Here is a 7775-nt window from a genome sequence, read left to right on the forward strand (position 1 = left end):
TTGAAATTAATAGGAAGCACACAAAGCAAGCACGGCCACTGCTCCATTCATTTCTATGGGGTTGGCGTAAATAGCAGAGCCAGTGCTTGGCTATTTTTGGCGGTCCCATAGAAATTAATGGAGGGTGGCCGCACATATGTGATCCACTCTCCTTCACTTTGTGGGCTCCATTCTAGCTGTATGCTCACAATGTATGAGATGGGCCAACCTCTTTAAGTCATTATTGGAAAACTACCAAAATTATAGGCAGGCAGTCTTGTGCTGCTGAAGGGAATAAGGGAAAACAGATTTGCATTTTAAAGTCCAAACTTTCTTTAGTGCCTGTGAGCAGCACAACATACTGTACAGGGATAAGGCAAGAATAATCCATTAGGATCTCAATGCAGTTGGCCTCCCAAAGTTGTTTGTCAGTAATGAGGCGGACTCAAAACGAGCACACACTTTATAATGTCCATATGCCCTAATAAAGCATATAGACTTGAATTCTCCTCAAGAGAGCCTTTAAAAGGGTTGTCCACCTTTAAAAGCTTTTCCGCCAGGCCCCCTTACATCACCAGACTTGCGGAGGGAAGCACACTTAGCTACTGCCTGCTGTTGGATTCTGCCAACTTCATCATCTGATTTGACAGGGGTCAAGTGTGTCACTGTAGCCAATGACTGGTAGCAGCAGTAACATAATCTCCATGTGTCATGTCATTGGGTTACGTGATGCATGGCGAACACATCACTATTGTTGCCAGTCATTAGCTGAAATGTGATCCCCCATCAAACCAAATGTTGATGAGTGAGACTAGGAAGTGGCAGCAACAGCAGGGGACTTAAAGGGGGTATCCAAGAGTATAAAAAGCCCCCCCATATGCCAGGCCCCCCACACTAAATATACTTACCTGGCTCCCTGCTCCCCGCACAGCTGCAGTTGCTTCTTTCTGTGTGCGGATGAAAACAGTATCGCGGGGACGAGCCTCCCTACCATCGCATGTGACGCTAGGGAGGCTCCCCCCATCTGCGATTTGCTGCTCCCCCCAACACCGGATGTTTTAATTTGAGCACGGGGAGAAGCAGCAGCGGCGGTGCGGGGACAAGGAGCGGCTCAGGGAACCATATAAGTATAGTCAGTGTGGGGGGCCTGGCATATGGGGGGGCTTTTTATACTCTCAGATACCCCCTTTAAGTCCCCTGCTGTTGCTGCCACTTCCTAGTCTCACTCATCAACATTTGTTTTGATGGGGATCACATTTCAGCTAATGACTGGCAACAATGGTGGGGGGGCTTTTTATACTCCCACATAATCGCTTGTTGGAACAGATTGGCACTTTAGATGTAATTTTTTTTTTAATGTGTATTTTAGTTTGAGAAAAGCACTAAAAAGTGATCTCTAGCAAACAGAAAGTACCAGACTAATTATGAAGATTGGTGGGCACTGTAAAAATTGTAAGAATTTAGAATATTTTTTAAATATGTAAACGTCACATAGAAAAAAAACAACAAACAAATCTAAAACACCTCTTGCTTTGTCTCTTGCGTTTAAAGATCCTGCACATTCCTGTATTACACACAGCCCATTGATTTCAGTGGGAACTATGTAATCCTTCATTCCCCTGTGCCCTTGTTGCCAGGTCCCCTTACAGATTACAACTGATCACTACATGTCTCCAAGTAGACAACTGCTTTAACTGCTAGGTCTCAACATAAAATGTCACATATGATAAGGCATCTGTGAGCACGTGGTCACTCAGCTGGTAAATTGGAAGGGACTATTAAATTAGGTCAAGCTGCCGTAGTCCACTAGGACCTATGCTGAGGACAGAGCCTTTTCCAGATTTCTTTTGCAGGCAACTTTGTAACTTTAAGAAAAATCATTGTTAGTGATTTTACAATAGCATAACTGCTCCATGTATGGAACTAAAATTATCAATACTTAGGTTGTTTCACCATTAAAGGGAACCTGTCATCAACTTTATGCTGATCTCACTGAGGGCAGCATAAAATAGTGACAGAAATGCTGATTTCAGCAATGTGTCACTCATGAGCTAAAAGTAAGTGGTTGCTGAGAACCAGCATCATAATCATTGCAGCCCGGGCCTTGAGAAGAGTCATATCTCCCTGAGAAGAGTCCTGGTTATTCATGATCTCCTGCTCTCCCCGTCCATCTGCTGATGATTGTCAGTTCTCTCCTAGAGAGAAAGAGAGAAAACTAGGTAGAAGACTGAATTCATGAATAACCAGGACTCTTCTCAGGTGGCCAGGACTCTTTTCCAGGCCCAGTCTGCGATCATTGTGATGTTGGTTCTCGGCAACCACTTACATTTAATTTATAAATGACAGACCTCTGAAATCAACTCACCTGTCTGTACTTTTTACTGCCGTTAGTATAGGCAGCATAAATTTGATGACGGGTTTTCTTTAAATATTATTTGAATATAATTCAGTTTAAAAACATGTTACTTTCTGTTGCACAAATCCTTCAGGTGCCGCCTGGGATTTAATCTGTACATTAATGTGCACAGCCACCTACTGAGGTGGTCACACATGCTCAGTTCCATCCATAAAATCCTACTAACCATATCTACTGTTAGAAACTGTGACAGTTACAGCATATGTTGGAAACATCTGGGGCTGGTTTATAGTCTTCCGAAGTAAATATGCCATTTGGCCAGTTCAAGCATACTTATGGGCAAATTGGGTAAGATACTGTAGCTGACAGATATATCATGTCTATGGCAGTCATCGGAATATTAGTGTCACAGACGGTGTACAAGAAACCAGACAATGCAACATGCATATATGACTCACTGGATCCAAAGCTAAGGAACCAAAAGGGAGACCCCTGCACAAGACCTGGCACTTTCCCTGGCTGCTCAGCCTATGTAAAATTCCCAAAGGTGGATGGTTGCATATCCACGTACCTCGACTATATAACACCTGAACACCCTACAATAGTGAGGGGACACGACCACCGGCTCCCTACACCAGACACGGAGGGAGTCAGGGTCACCTGGGATCCAGCAAACAGAAAATAACAGATAAATGTACAGCACTTAACTTAGTAGCAGACTGGGAAATAGGATCAGCATGCACACACACTCCAGGAAGAAGTATAAGCCGCCCAGTAATGCATTATGGGGAGGAATTTAAAGGGATGCAATCAGTCCAACTACATGACAGCTGAGAGAGGCTAACGAGATGAGGAACTGAACACCACAACAAAGAAAACTCAAGGAGGAGGTTCTGAAAGGCTTCTGTCAGAGCTTCTCAGCTGTCTGGTTGTGACAATTAGTTTCCTCTAGGATTCGGTCTAGCAAGAATGTCTTTACAATATATAGAAATAAAAATAACACTGATAACCTATGTAAGTTTGTCCTCATCATATTCCAAAAGAGACTGTTTTGCCAAGATTCTGCTGTCACACGGTGCCTGCTGTTATATTTGGCCACCAGTCATTAGTGAAGAATCATTTACAAACTGGATTCCAAAAAAGTTGGGACACTAAACAAATTGTGAATAAAAAATGAATGCAATGATGTGGAGATGGCAAATGTCAATATTTTATTTGTAATAGAACATAGATGACAGATCAAACGTTTAATCCGAGTAAATGTATCATTTTAAAGGAAAAATATGTTGATTCAAATTTTCACGGTGTCAACAAATCCCAAAAAAGTTGGGACAAGTAGCAATAAGAGGCTGGAAAAAGTAAATTTGAGCATAACGAAGAGCTGGAAGACCAATTAACACTAATTAGGTCAATTGGCAACATGATTGGGTATAAAAAGAGCTTCTCAGAGTGGCAGTGTCTCTCAGAAACCAAGATGGGTAGAGGATCACCAATTCCCACAACGTTGCGCAGAAAGATAGTGGAGCAATATCAGAAAGGTGTTACCCAGCGAAAAATTGCAAAGACTTTGCATCTATCATCATCAACTATCCATAACATCATCCGAAGATTCAGAGAATCTGGAACAATCTCTGTGCGTAAGGGTCAAGACCGTAAAACCATACTGGATGCCCGTGATCTCCGGGCCCTTAAACGACACTGCACCACAAACAGGAATGCTACTGTAAAGGAAATCACAGAATGGGCTCAGGAATACTTCCAGAAACCATTGTCAGTAAACACAATCCACCGTGCCATCCGCCGTTGCCAGCTGAAACCCTACAGTGCAAAGAAGAAGCCATTTCTAAGCAAGATCCACAAGCTCAGGCATTTTCACTGGGCCAGGGATCATTTAAAATGGAGTGTGGCAAAATGGAAGACTGTTCTGTGGTCAGACGAGTCACGATTCGAAGTTCTTTTTGGAAATCTGGGACGCTATGTCATCCGGACCAAAGAGGACAAGGACAACCCAAGTTGTTATCAACGCTCAGTTCAGAAGCCTGCATCTCTGATGGTATGGGGTTGAATGAGTGCGTGTGGCATGGGCATCTTGCATGTCTGGAAAGGCACCATCAATGCAGAAAAATATATTCAGGTTGTAGAACAACATATGCTCCCATCCAGACGTCATCTCTATCAGGGAAGACCCTGCATTTTTCGACAAGATAATGCCAGACCACATTCTGCATCAATCACAACATCATGGCTGCGTAGGAGAAGGATCCGGGTACTGAAATGGCCAGTCTGCAGTCCAGATCTTTCACCTATAGAGAAGATTTGGCGCATTATAAAGAGGAAGGTGCAACAAAGAAGGCCCAAGACGATTGAACAGTTAGAGGCCTGTATTAGACAAGAATGGGAAAGCATTCCTATTTCTAAACTTGAGAAACTGGTCTCCTCGGTCCCCAGACGTCTGTTGAGTGTTGTAAGAAGAAGGGGAGATGCCACACAGTGGTGAAAATGGCCTTGTCCCAACTTTTTGGGGATTTGTTGACACCATGAAATTCTGATTCAGCATATTTTTCCCTTAAAATGGTACATTTTCTCAGTTTAAACTTTTGTTCCGTAATTTATGTTCTATTCTGAATAAAATATTAGAAGTTGGCATCTCCACATCATTGCATTAAGTTTTTATTCACGATTTGTATAGTGTCCCAACTTTTTTGGAATCCGGTTTGTATGCCATCTGTGTGTTGTGATGTGGAAATTGTAGGTATAGAAAGCTGCAGATTTTTCTTACTTCTACTTAAATGTGTGATTCTAATTAATTTATCATACCTGGTTTTATTTATAAACACCAAAAAGCCCTTTCATATAGGTCACTTGGCCTTTTTTGTCATTATTATTTAAAGGGATTGTCAGAATTTTTCTAAAAGCCCCTAATTGTGTTAAAATAATAAAAAATGAATCTACTGCTGCCGCTCCAGTCCTCACCTCCAGTCTGTGTTATATAGATGCAGCTGTAGCCATTACCCAATGTTATCGCTACAGCCAATCACTGGTCTGCCATATGCTGCTGAGGCCAGGGATAGGCTGCAGTAGTGACATGGGGTATACATCACATCATCGCTGCAGTCAAGTGAACAAATCCTGTCTGGGAGAACAGAGTAACAACACTAATTTAATTAAATTTTAATATGTTTAAAAATATAATTATTTTAAGCTTATATTTAACTGTTATTCAGCTATTTATTATAAATATTCACATTAGTTAAGCTAAGATAAGATGCCTTTATTGTCACTGTACAATACAATGTAATACAATGTACAATACAATGAAATGTTGTTTGGAGCAATCCTAGATGCCATGGACAGAGGAACAAGAACTGACATTTAAACTAAAGCATTACACTAGAAAAAACAAAACATTGCACTAGAAGGCATTACTATTCACAGTTCACAGCATATATATAGTAAGTGCTTGTGAGTATATACACACTGATTCAGACACCACTGCAGACAAGAGGTCATCATGGGGTCATGAATGCAGCAGTCACTTTTAGTCTGTGGTAATTTCTATCCTAGGAAGAGGCAATAATCTCCGAGCATTTAGGAGACTGATTGCTTTGGGGTAAAAGCTGTTCTTCAGCCTAGTGGTGCGGGCATGTAGGGCTCTAAGACGCCTATAAGAGGGTAGGGGAGTGAAAAGGCTGTGGCCGGGGTGAGTTGGATCCCCGCAGATAATTTTTGCCCTGTTGCTGCAGCGAGCAGTGAAGATGTCATCCAGTGATGGTAACTGAGTACCAGTAATTCTGTCAGCCATTCTGCTGATGCGCTTGAGGGTCTTCTTGTCCTCAGAAGAGCAGCCGGAGTACCACACTGTAATGTAGTATGTGATAACAGATTCTATGGTGCACCTGTAAAAATTTACAAGCAGCTGTTTTGGGAGTTGTGCTTTCTTCAGACTCCTCAGAAAATAAAGCCTCTGAAGGCCTTTTTTGGTAATTTCTGTTGTGTTTTTTATCCATGACAGGTCCTGACTAATATGAACTCCCAAGAATCTGAAACTTTGAACTATCTCCACGTTTCCACCATTAATGCTAATGGGATGGTGTCCGTTTCGTTTCTTCTTCCTAAAATCCAGAATTAGCTCCTTTGTTTTCTTGGTATTGAGTATGAGGTTGTTGTTCTTACTCCATCTTTTTAGGTTATTTGATCCGTCTAGCTTTGCTAAAGCTAAATGACCTTCGATGATGTCACCACAGGTCCTGTACTAATTAATTATCTATCTAACCCAAATCTATCGTTCAATAGATAAATATTTTATCTATCTATCTAACAATCTAACAATCTATCTATCTATCTATCTATCTATCTATCTATCTATCTATCTATCTATCACATATCACACATCTTTCTATCAATCTATCTATATAGCGACCTATCTATATATGTTTCTTTCTAACTGTCTATCTTTCCTCTATCTTTCCCCTATCTATCTATTTATCCATTGATTTAACAATCTATCTATCTTTCTATCCATCTATCTATCCATTTATCTATTTATATATCAATCTATCTATCTATCTATCTATCTATCTATCTATCTATCTAGCGTCTAATAGCTAACGTCCTTTCTATCTATCTATCTATCTATCTATCTATCTATCTATCTATCTATCTATGCCTCTATCTATCTATCTATGCCTCTATCTATCTATCTATCTATCTATCTATCCATCTATCCAACAATTTATCTATCTAACTAGCTACCAATCTATCTATTTCTATCTATCAATTAATCTATAAATCTATATATATATATACCTACCTATCTATTCTATTAGTCTTTCTATATTTTTATCTATTATCTATCCATCTATCTAACAATGTATCTATCTACCAATATCTTTCCACTATCTTTCTATCTATCCATCTAACTATCTATCTATCTATCTATCTATCTATCTATGCCTCTATCTATCTATCTATCTATCTATCTATCTATCTATCCATCTATCTAACAATTTATCTATCTAACTAGCTACCAATCTATCTATTTCTATCTATCAATTAATCTATAAATCTATATATATATATACCTACCTATCTATTCTATTAGTCTTTCTATATTTTTATCTATTATCTATCCATCTATCTAACAATGTATCTATCTACCAATATCTTTCCACTATCTTTCTATCTATCCATCTAACTATCTATCTATCTATCTATCTATCTATCTATCTATCTATCAATGTATCCATCTATCTATTTAGCTAATCTATCTACCGATCAATCTATTTTTATCTATCTATCTTTTTATCAATAGAAAAGGTAGAAAGGTGTGGGCAGCACAGCTATCTGTAAAGTACGGTCGGAGTGCCAGCGGCTGTGGGGGCGATCCACCTCCAATGCATACAAATAGAAAAATTCCTCAGCACATCCAAGTAGTAAAAAG

Source organism: Bufo gargarizans, chromosome 2, assembly GCF_014858855.1.
Source record: "Bufo gargarizans isolate SCDJY-AF-19 chromosome 2, ASM1485885v1, whole genome shotgun sequence".
Taxonomy (NCBI): domain Eukaryota; kingdom Metazoa; phylum Chordata; class Amphibia; order Anura; family Bufonidae; genus Bufo; species Bufo gargarizans.